The 11,832-nt window shown below is 40.8% G+C and overlaps 1 long non-coding RNA gene across 3 annotated transcripts; it reads right to left on the bottom strand.

Annotated features, from left to right (window-relative positions):
* Positions 1-541: 541 nt before the first annotated feature.
* On the bottom strand, positions 542-10,211 carry LOC135495654 (uncharacterized). Of its 3 annotated transcripts, none has more exons than XR_010448586.1 (8): positions 10,106-10,211; positions 7,474-7,528; positions 7,189-7,248; positions 5,767-6,453; positions 5,098-5,200; positions 4,559-4,683; positions 3,901-4,273; positions 542-2,448 (listed from the first exon to the last, which is right to left on the bottom strand). It is a non-coding gene; the product is annotated as an uncharacterized LOC135495654 (long non-coding RNA). The 3 variants fall into 3 exon arrangements; XR_010448588.1 differs by lacking the exon at positions 10,106-10,211 and adding an exon at positions 9,104-9,182; XR_010448587.1 differs by lacking the exon at positions 10,106-10,211 and adding an exon at positions 7,767-7,781.
* Positions 10,212-11,832: the final 1,621 nt, after the last annotated feature.

Here is an 11,832-nt window from a genome sequence, read left to right as displayed (position 1 = left end):
TGGACCCAAACTGTTCAAGCGATGCTGCAAGGACAATGTTGCCACCTGTGGACAGCCCATGCTGGTGTTGAACAGATTGTGACATTGTCCCTGGGGGGTTTGAAGCTGAGAAGCGAACATTAACCCCCGATTTCCTCAGAATGAGATTTCGGGGAACACGATAATCTGTATCAAAACAAAGGGACTTTTTTTAGCATGACTAGGATTGTAGTTCGGGGCTTATCTTATAATGAATGCCACTGGTTTTTTACCCAGCATGAAAACAGCTCGAGTGGTAGTGAACTACCATGCAAACAAATATTATGATCAATGGACTCTTCCCCTTGGGTGCAAAGGTCAGTATGCGCTTGTAGTCCAAGACAGTGGTTCTGGTCGTTGCAACCTTATGCATAATCCACTTGGTAAGATGACCTCGGGGGGGGGGGGATTTTTTATTTGACCAATTTTTAAGGTCAATATCTGGTAAGCACAACAGTGGCTCCGATGAAAAGTTTCGATTAGTGATGGTGTGTCAACAGGCGAGTCAATAAGAAAAAAAATGTTTCTCTTTCAAAAAAACTTTATTGCTGTACATTACAAAGAAAACAGATGACGATTTGGAATGTAGTGTAGGAGGAAACCCGCATACCGGGAGAAAACCTACGCAGTCGGAGGGAGTCGCCATCTCCATCACACAGGTGACAGGTGCTTATGTTTGAAATGACTTAATACATTGTATATTATAGTTCATACAATGATCGTAGTACATTATTTTTTGGCTGCACCACTCCGAAAGCCCAATACAAGAAGAGGACCGGGAGATATGATAGTTTTTCTATCCCTTTAAGACGTGGTCAACTTCTTTACAAGATGTCACAAAGAAACACTGATAAGTGTCCTTGCAACACAATGCTAAATTGAGATAAAAAACAATAGACTCAACTACATGTACTCCACCACAATGGTTTGAGTTAGCACTAAACCTCTCCATGCATTCATCATGTTTATAATACATGAATAGCTATTGTATTAAAACCTATTGTTCATGCCTGAGGTGAGCCATGTGAGCTTACAATAGATTTGGTCACTGCTGATGATTTGAATAACAAAGGAACCACATTTGTCATGGCCACTGGACAGAGCTGGCTGCCACTTAGCATAACAAAGGGAGCAGTTATGACATGTCGTTTGCATGACAAAAGAGGTGACCTCGACAGGGCAAAGATTAAAAGTTGGCTTTGCAATACTTATGCCAAGTCATGGAGTCTAGATCTCATTAGACATTTTACAAAATATTTACATGCAAGATTTACAAATACATTCATACAGGACAAAAGTTTTAAAACGTCTAAAAGTTGACGTTTTTAAGCTACACTTTTCTCAATCAATTCAGTATCATGTAAAAAATTGTCATCAAGGAACCATTGTGATCACTCATTGCCCAAGGTGATGTACCCATGGACAACATCATCATCAACAATTTGGGGTCCCTGGTAAGCCATAACAAAACATGCATGCATGCCACCATTGTCGAATGACATGCTTTGACAACGGCTCACAGTGTGACCACTAGGGAAGGATCAGTCTTTAAATTTCGAATAAAACAGTGAGAGTTTTAAATCTGACTGTTTTAGTTCAACTGGAAAGATGTTTTGGTATTTCTTCAAGGAGGAAATTCAAATTCAACAATTCACTGTTGGTCATTTGTCTCGAACATGATAGTACATGTATTGAGCAACTGAACCAGCCAGTGTGATGTAAGGTCATGGGCATCAGAGCCCAGGCCATGTCAGTTGATTCTGTGGTACTGATGAGATTGAGAAACAGTATGAAAGGCCTACAGTTCCATCAGACACATGTGTTCTTGTTTCGTGGGGTCAGCGAAACAAGAACACATGGACCCCATGTCAAAAGTGATGGATATACCAGTAAATATCTGATGAATTCTGTGATTTTTAAGCATACAAATAACTTTTGCCTGAAAAGAATTTCAGGGTCCTCATCTGGCAGCTTTTGGCTTCTCTGGTAGCCACAAACAACCCATCCCCCAAATTGTTATTCCTTCTTATCTTAAGAACAAAACTTATCTTGAAAATTATTTTGTTTGGGTTCTGGAGCGACTTATCATTGGCTCCCTTGTTAGCCATAAACAAGCCATAATGATAATTTCAATCCCTTCTTTGAAAAGTGTAAGATTTTGAACCATGGCACAAGTCATGATCATAACCAAACATAGATTAAAACAATCTATGCTTGTCATAAGCAGAGTAAATATTTGCCTTCTCACCATCAGAAAAATTTGAATTTTCATTAAATCACCTTTCAATCAGATATTTTGCTAAAACGATAAAGCCTACGGTGACAAAATACAATCTAACCATCGTACTGTTACTTGACGGCGATGGGAGCATGGTTGGGATGTGCTGGGTCAACAACATCCTTCTCCCTTCTGTGGGACGGCTCATCATGCTGAAAAGAAAAAGACAACATAAAATTAAGGTTGTTCATTCATGCTCAAGTTGATAATTCAATGTCAAGGGGCCGGGCCATTGTGCTGACCGTATAATCTTGTGGTAGTAGACAATTCATGCTGGTTAAGAAAAGTGCTATAGGTTTCAGACGAAGAACTTTTCGAAAACATCTTCTCTATTAAACCTTCATTTAGGACTCTCACGCTGAGCGCTGCTTTGAATGAGCAAGAGACACAAATCTGTGTTCCTCCCCGACATGCCTGATTTCATTACAATGACTAATTCTATCCTTAATCAGCAGTTTCAGAGGGAGGTAAAGGACTAGAATTTGGGAAGTTTTGTCAAAAGGGCGGTTTGGTTAAGGAGCATTTTCCAAGTCATTATTTTGAGCCGAGGTTTAGCTCCACCCTTGTGGTTTTGGTTAGTCAATCAATACCGACATTGCACCAACCCAAGCGGCCTAACCATAACCGCTGAACTCAAAACGAGGCTTTGTTGGCACATGGTGCATTTACACAAGTGCGGTTCATTCTAAATCCAGGTATTTTAGAATACTAACAACGCGATTTTCATCAGAATTGCACAGATGATAGTTTTAACCATTCTTTATATTGAGTGCAAAAAGGTGTTGCCATAATACTGCTTTTGTAATAAAACAACACACTTTTACTTTTATTTAATACTTGCAACCAGACCCTGACCATCACTACCAAAGGGTTTCTACCGAGTCTTCAGCTATTGTTTATCAGCAACAGTTGATATTCTTGCTCATTACAAATAAGTGCCTGGGCAGCTTTCCAAAGAGGAATCAAAAGGCAGCCGCAAGGTAGGCAAGATAAGTTTAACACAAAGTCACCAATAGGGGTCTCTCACCTCTCAGAGTATGTCGAAACTATTCACGCTGTATGAGGGATACATTTAGTGCTGAATATAACCTGACCCAGTGCTCTTACTTTGCATATTAGTCACCTGAAGATGGCCAATTTAACCCCCCCCCCCTCCTGCTTATAGTCCCCCTTCAACGTGATTAAAGCTTTTGACTTTGCATGTACACAACTAAATTATCCTGTTTACAACCAAGAACATTCTTTATCGTCCAGTTCTTTTTGCAACATTTTATTGTTTTACTAATTGAGATTGGTCCAAACTATCATCACCGCGAGTTTGATGAAAATTGCACTGTAATTGGTGTCGCAAAAATAACATTTGAAAATTGTTCCTCAACAGAGAGCTCACGATCTCTAAATCAGGCCAATGGCTATACCTAAGGGGGCTAAACTTTAGAATCCCCGATCGGAAATGACGTAGTTTGATCGCATTCAACTATAAATCCATTGAACAGTGGTGCTTGGTTAGTCAACCGATGACCTTTTTTTGGGGTGTGATCGGGGATTGTAAACTCGTTCCCCTAAGGGCATTTGAAAAACTGAAATTGATTTGTTTATATTACCGTGTGATGGCATCCTTCCGTAGGTATGAGATAGGCTGTCCTCATGGTGGCTGCAGGGTATCATGTCAGGGCTCTATGTCCGTAGCTTTCTGTAAGTCCAGAGAGTCCCTTTCGAGTTAAGATTGTCATTCTAGTCAATTAGAATATTGTCATAATAGTCTATTAGAATGACGGACATTTAAGTGTCCTTCCCATCCACACAGTAAACACGTTCCCTTCTTCATCTTAGCGAAGGTTCTCCTTGAATTGGTCTGTCAAGGCATCGTTTGCTGAACTGTGGTTCATCACTCCTGCACATGGATATCCCTCAGCGCAACCATTCGATCCACTGAATCCACTCGAATCTCCGTCGTCTGCCCGTATCTGTGAGCGACTGGAAAACAAAATTTAAGGTTACTCCATTATCCTACCATGATTGATGCATGTGCCGTAGGGCCTTTCATTCAGTTTTAACAAATTTACCAGTTAATTTTCTAAAAGGCTTAGAATACTGACGACCACAACGCTAGAGTACTTGACACTTGATTAGCAATTCAATTCCAAACTGAGGTTGCTCGTGCAGTTTGAAGATAAAATCAACCATTTTGCGACTTGATGAAACGAACTCAGCCCATGGCGTGTTCACCCATTTACCGTCTTGTCATCTGTTTATATTTACCATATATGCATTGGATTCCTTTGTCATCCAAAATCGTTGAGAGTCACATCTACCATAGCACGAATTGTAGACTGTGGTTGAGTGGTTGGATCTTCTCGACAGCCATCATCTCAATCTGCAGAGGGCTAGATAACAGGAAAAATACATTCAAGGACCTATCTCAAAATGAATAGATTGAAACCAAAAGATTTTCTTCTTTTCATATGGCCGAGATGGTTGTCAGTTGACAGCGTTTTCTTGGGAATAAAATGTTGATCGGCAAACTCTTTGGCAGGCGTAATCTTCATGAATCCTGGCCAATTTCATTTGTTGAAGACATGAAGACAGTGTCTTCAGTTTTTAGTCATAATATTAATAAGGGGGTAGAGGGTTCACAGAAAAGAAATAATTTCTTTTGGCTTCAGTCTATTTGGGATGATTCCTATGTATAAGTTGACATTAATTTCAATGACACCCTTTAAGTTCTACTTCTTTTTTTATTATTTTTCTCTGATCGACTCCTAATTATTTGGTCGTCAAGATTCAGATCAAAATTTCACCCTGTAGACTGCAACATCGTCTTTTGTGTCCCTTGTCCCTGTGTCCTTCATGTCCTTGTGTCCCTTGTCCTTGTGGCCCTTGTACAATGTTGGCTCGGGCTGCCTAAAAAGAATCATATATTTTGTTGAGGGGTTTATCTAATTTCTGTGTGTTTCTACTGCATGCTGCGTTCACACTGAATCCGATTTAAAACTGTTTTCCAGAGAGCACTCTCCGGAATACGAATTGGCTACACCAGTTTCGAAACGGCTGCACCACACTTGGCCTAATGCGCATGCAATTCGATTTGAAAAGTGCAACTCTTGCCACGTATTGTAGTAACGTGCCTTTCGCGGATGAGTGTCCCTGCCCTTTGTTGTAATTAGTAGATAATCAAGACAGAACACAAGCTTGTGTGCATGACCCCTGTCAACGGACTGTTTTGATATGTATTAACGCGCACACCACAAGTTTTAATGAGAATCAGTCAATACGAATTCAACAAAGCACATTCAATTGCATTCTTGAACCAAATTGGTTGAAGAGGTTTCAAAACAGATTGAACAGAATTGAGTGTAGCACCCCAATACGTATAAAGTTGAAATTGTACGACAGATTGATACTTTTTTCAGAGTTATTTTGACATCTTCTTTTAATCCAGACATAACTGACGACTAAGTGATGCTTACCCTGTATGGCTCCAACATTGGCAGCAACATCTTCTTGGGGTCCATCCAGTGTCTTCTCGGCTGACGAGTTGGAGGCCGGCTCTCCTTCTTCATCGCCGTCTTGTCGATTTCAGGGGGTGTATATTATTAGCTTTGTGAGGCACAAGGAGGTGAAGAACACTGTTGTTATCCAAAGAGCCCAATGTCTTCGTTATTTGTACTAAACAGGTTCAGCACAAGTCCCACACGGACACGCCTGACATTTCATCCGACGAAATTCCGCAGGTTAACAACAGGTCTTAACCCCAGTCATTCCATCCCCCTCGAGATCAGGTAGGGGATCGCTGGCCAGCTATTGCTTACTATTGTTAACAGTCGTAAGACTTATCCCGCCAACACTCTAAAACAAGGGGACCAATTGAATGACTAGCGACACGCAACTGTTTATTCCCCCCATCAATCAACCACAATGACTCAAAGGGAACACGTACTTTGAACCTAAGTCCATGTCATCACCGTCTAAACTTAGATGAGGACCGCAGAACAAAGTGGCAAGCATGCCTGGGACCCAGCCACCGCGCTTTGGACATGAGATGAGATAGACTCAAGTCGCCAGTCACGATAACCAAATACACCAAGCGTATAGCTTGAATCGAACCCAATCTATCATCGTCATTGGTCACCTGGCCTGGCCTGGACAACTGAAAGCTGAATAGGTTCAAATAGATGATAAGCAGGAAACAAAAGAATAACAACTATAATAGCTAGATAACTACGATAGCTAGATAACTACGATAACTACTCTAACAACTAGAATAACAACAATAGCTACAAAATGAGCAAGTCGGTCATCAGACACACTTCCAACTCTCACAACAGTCACCATAGTCTCTCCCCCCCGCCCCACATGACCTCCCGCACCCTTTTCCTATCCCGTCTCAAACACACACACACACACGCACACACACACAAAACATCTTACTATGGTTACAACTTTTGAATAACCCGCCTGATTTGGAGAGAGAAGTGTCACTGTCAATTCATTTTTAATTACATGACCAAAACATGATATGGAAAAATTAGTACCGAATTTATTACGGCATTTTATAAACATTTCTTGGTATAAAAATCTTTCATTTTGAAATTCAAATTATGGATATGTTGAAAGTTTTAATATCTTTGATTAGTTAGGAGAGTGCACATAATAAAGTTGCAATGGCGATAACAGTTAGAATGTGTTTCGTAATTTGTATTCTTCATGCCAAAATAAATTGTTTCATCCTTTTTCCATATAACTCGCCAATTATAAGTCTGGAATATTTTCACTGCCTTGAGGATCTGTGGGAGTCAAGTTACAAGTTTATTTTACCAACAATAACACAGATTTGACAGTGGCACCTCTGTTGACAAGGCAGACGAGTCATAACCAGATACTATACCTACCCTTCTTCTTGGAAATCAAACAAGAATCTTCGAATGCAATTGCGGACAAGGTTGTGTCATCTGAAATAATAAATTGGCACAAATGTGTTATAAAATTACAGCATTTCTGCTTGTATTTGTATTAGTACTCAGCAGTCATTATACTAAATGCCGAAAAATTATGGTTGAATCTCAATTTTTCACATGATTTGCTTTCCTTTGGCAGAGGTTGACCTTATTATGGAAATAAATGTGAGCTAGGTCATGGCATATCATGCCGATCCATCGTCGTGCTGATATACATACCCTTGCGAATCATACAAGATTCTTCAGTTGCAATCGCGGAGAGGGTTTTTAGCATCTGGAATGAGAAATTGAAACAGATACATAATATCATCAATTCTACAAGAAGTCATGAAAAAAGCAACTTTCAGCCAGATCCAATGAAAGTACCAGATTTTGCCTGATTCTCTCATGCAATGACTCCTAAAAATACATATTTTCCACAAAAAAATAATCAAAGGAAAGTTGGGCTCTCTTCCAAAATCCCTTTTGCCTGTAAAACGATATAATGTCAAGATTTAGTAGGTGACACCCACCTTTTGGAACATTGATGCTGAACACATGTAATTTGGCTATTTCATCATAATGTTGAAATGAGTCAAAGTGTGCACACCCTGCCAGAAAGAATATTCTGCTTGCACTGCATGCTTGAACCAAGCATTGGAAGGTATAAAATGTGACAGGTAGTGGTTTTATGTAACAAACGCAAACTTTCCTTCAAGGTTGACTGAGTCTGTTGTTGCCTTAGATAACCAAACAAAGGTGTCAGATGTAATACACTGATAGGCCGTGAAGCCAGATTGGTAATGAGATTGGCCATAAGCCATGAATAAATAACCTTTTTGATTATTGTGGATTGGGTCTAATAGAAATCGTATGGGGTATTAATCACAGAGTGGAGTTGCTAGTTTTTCCTAAAACAGATCTTGCAATGAAAACTGGTAGAAAAAAGTCATAATGGTGAACTTGGTGGATACCAACTTTTCGAATTCTGGTGAATTTAGAATAAAAAACCCATAAAAGTCCTGTAGTTTCATGGACGAGGAATTTCATCACATACAGATTTGAGAACGAGAAGTTGAATACACCCTTAGAGTTCATACCGTAGAGAATGCTATTATAGACCAGTCGTAGTACCAAGCACTCAGACCAAAGTATTAAGAGGGCACGTCATCATTGCGTAAATTCAGGAAAGAACCCTTAAGATGGAATGACAACATTTTCATGAGCTCAGAAACAATTAATTTCATATTAAACATGACTTAGCTAGGAATAATTTCCAACAAATATCTATATGATTATGAAATACGCAATGTTGGTGAACAGAGCGCCGTTCGAAACAACAGTGAAACTCGGCTCCTTTTCATCAAATTTGGTAACTCATGACAACGGAGCCTCAGAGGTGTCCTATTTATAGCGAATCCAGTCAGACTTTTAGCACATACGCGTACATTCAGGGAAGACTCCCTAACGAGACCCGAGGCGAATTGGCACTGTGATCAGTCGTGCTGTCACCTGATCACGGCAACACTGGACGCTCGTGACTGCGCCATTCATCATTAAAATCTATATCTTTACGCATCTGTTTGACACAAAAACATTGTTGCTGTTGTGAAAACTATATCACACATGCACGACATCCTTAAACTGTCTTTTATCTATCGAAACATAACATTAACAAGGAGGCTTTACATCCATGTTACAAGCAGCGCACTATGCCTAGGCCGACTATATATTAATATAGGCTACACTGGATCAGTGTGTGGACGATCAAACTCATGGATTGTAGTAGGCCTGGAGGGACTATATGTGAGAAATTCAACGGGTGTAGGCCTACTGTATCAGTGTATGTAATTTTCGACATTGTACGGACCGAAGATCGGGAGATTGTTAATTCACACATAACACACACACCGACACAGGTGACAGTGTGAGCACTGAGTGAGTGACACTACTGAAGTGAGTGTACAACAGTACATAGGCCTACACGTCACGGTATCAGGCTGTTTCGCTACATTGCCAGTTCGCTACAAGTCGTTTCGCTACATGTGGCGGTCGTTTCGCTACATGGTAGGTCGTTTCGCTACATGGGTGGAGTCGTTTCGCTACATGATGGGTATGGTCGTTTCGCTACATGGAGGACGTTTCGCTACATGGGTGGAGTCGTTTCGCTACATGGATGTAGTCATTATATTTACTCTATTTTACCCTACTATAATTCCCGGTGGTGACTACAAATTTATTATAGCACAGTTTGCCGGTAAAAAAACTTGTACGGTTTGATGGCGCGCAAGGGGTTCTTGTCGTTTGTTCGCACTTGAATGGACCAGTAACCTCATAGACATCCATTCGCGTTGGCTCGCTCAATTACGTACTTATTATTGACTGACAGGGGTCATTCAACCGCACTTCAACGCAGATTTGGAGGCCTTTCTTTGCAAGGCCTTCGCGTTGGCTCGCTCAACCGTCTGTATCCGTGTATACGTACTTATTATTGATTGACAGGGGTCATTCAAACGCACTCCAACGCAGATTTGGAGGCCTTTGCAAGGCCTTCGCGTTGGCTCGCTCGTCTCACCCATGTAGCGAAACGTCCTCCATGTAGCGAAACGACCATACCCATCATGTAGCGAAACGACTCCACCCATGTAGCGAAACGACCTACCATGTAGCGAAACGACCGCCACATGTAGCGAAACGACTTGTAGCGAACTGGCAATGTAGCGAAACGACAGTAATTCGTTGTAGTCATGCAATGCATGCAAGACGGTAGACCACTCGGACCACTCCCACTTCAGGCAGTTTAAAAGATTTATTACAACCCTACCTAACTTACAATATATAAGTATATATACTTCGGCCTATGTAAACTCACCTTCAGCTCGTAAAAAAAACAGGAATTTCACATGAAGCGAGATAAAACAAGAGTTAGACTGCTTAAAACCATTAAACATGATTAACCTAACACTGTTTACGTTTACGCGATATGTTACATCCTCGATGTACACGCACACATTGAGGGATGTCCGAGTTTTTCTAGTAATACCGCCACCTACTAGGTGACGCCACCATTACAACAACGCGGGAAATACGAATGCGTAGGTATGGCCTATAAAGGTGATTTACATGCTGAAGAGGTTTTAAAAAGGATGCCCGCTCCGTAGGATTTGTAGGATTTGTTACTTGTAAAGAAGGGGGTCCTGAGGAGGGATGAGGAGGTCCTAGCATCCGCCCATGGGCTTCTGTTGGCCACGATTCATACTGGTGATAAACCATTCAATGGGAACTCAAGTTCTGAGGGATAAGGATTCCTACAGGTGATAAACCATCCAATGGGACGTGTGGTCATCTGAGGGATATGGATTCATACTGGTGATAAACCATTAAATGCTAACTCTAGTGAGTGGAGTCATCTAAGAGATAAGTATTCGTACTGGTGATAAACCATTCAATGGGAAAACTCAAGTGAATGAACCAGTTTGTGGACCTGACGTTGCACTGTCAATACTTAGTCAAGAATTTATATAGCGGATTTTACTTTTGAGGGGCACGAAGTTGGGAGACCCATATTGGTCCCTGATGTTATCATGTTGGTCCCTGGATGCTATATGGCCCCCCAACCCAACCATTCGAGGCGCCTGGTGCCTAGATTTGAAACTAATTTAACTGGGTTTCAACGTTGGGACCAACTTAGACCTCCTACACACGTGAGAACCTCGTGTAGGTTCCCAGACAATCAATTTTGTGAACTATTAATCCCTCCTAGTAGGGGGAGGGGGGGATCCAGGTCAATCCCAGCTTCCGGATGTAAACCTGAGGGGTGTGGGGTGTGGGGCAAATATTTCCAGCAACAAAACCATAGACACTTTATACGACTTCGCAATTTATTGCTGCTTGATTTGAGGACACCGAATTCGATTTGATATTGAGGGAAACATCCGTATATCCTGGAATGTTATCAATGTTAAACCTATTTCTGTGATGCACTCGGTGTCTAACCTTGAGGTTGTATACTTAACCAAGAGAAATTTTGATATGGGTTGAAAGTCTTATCGAATCACATGCTCTCCATCCATGGCACGAAAGCGATGAAACGGACCATGCTTTTTCTGCTCCGCATAAGTGTAGGATCTATGAAAAGGCACCTAGAGTGGTGCCTTTATTTTCAGGCCATGCATAAACAGCAAAAATTCGTACTTTTTATCACTTCCATCAATGGTTACATATTGAGAAAAACAAATTCAGCAAAGTCGAATGCGGAATGGAAAATACCTTGAGGTCTTTCAAAGGTAGTCATCACCTAAATGTCCAACACCATAGCTTTAAAATGCTATTTTTGAAGAAATGTAACACATTCTACAATAAAAATGGATAGAAACTTAAAGTATATATATACATGTATACACGTTATTACCATTAAATCATGTATCTGAGGGAGGCGGAGCTTATTGCTATTAGACGTTTGTACGTTTTCGGCAAACCTATCGTTCTGTTCGACGCCAAAACTACTTTCAATAGTCAGGCTCTATGTGGTTAAAACATTGTACTGTATAATGTGATACAGCTGACAGATTTCAGTTGTTCACCTTTTTTTAAACTATG

The sequence above is a fragment of the Lineus longissimus genome, chromosome 11, assembly GCF_910592395.1.
Source record: "Lineus longissimus chromosome 11, tnLinLong1.2, whole genome shotgun sequence".
NCBI classification, from domain to species: domain Eukaryota; kingdom Metazoa; phylum Nemertea; class Pilidiophora; order Heteronemertea; family Lineidae; genus Lineus; species Lineus longissimus.
This window is presented reverse-complemented; position numbering and strand designations above follow the sequence as displayed.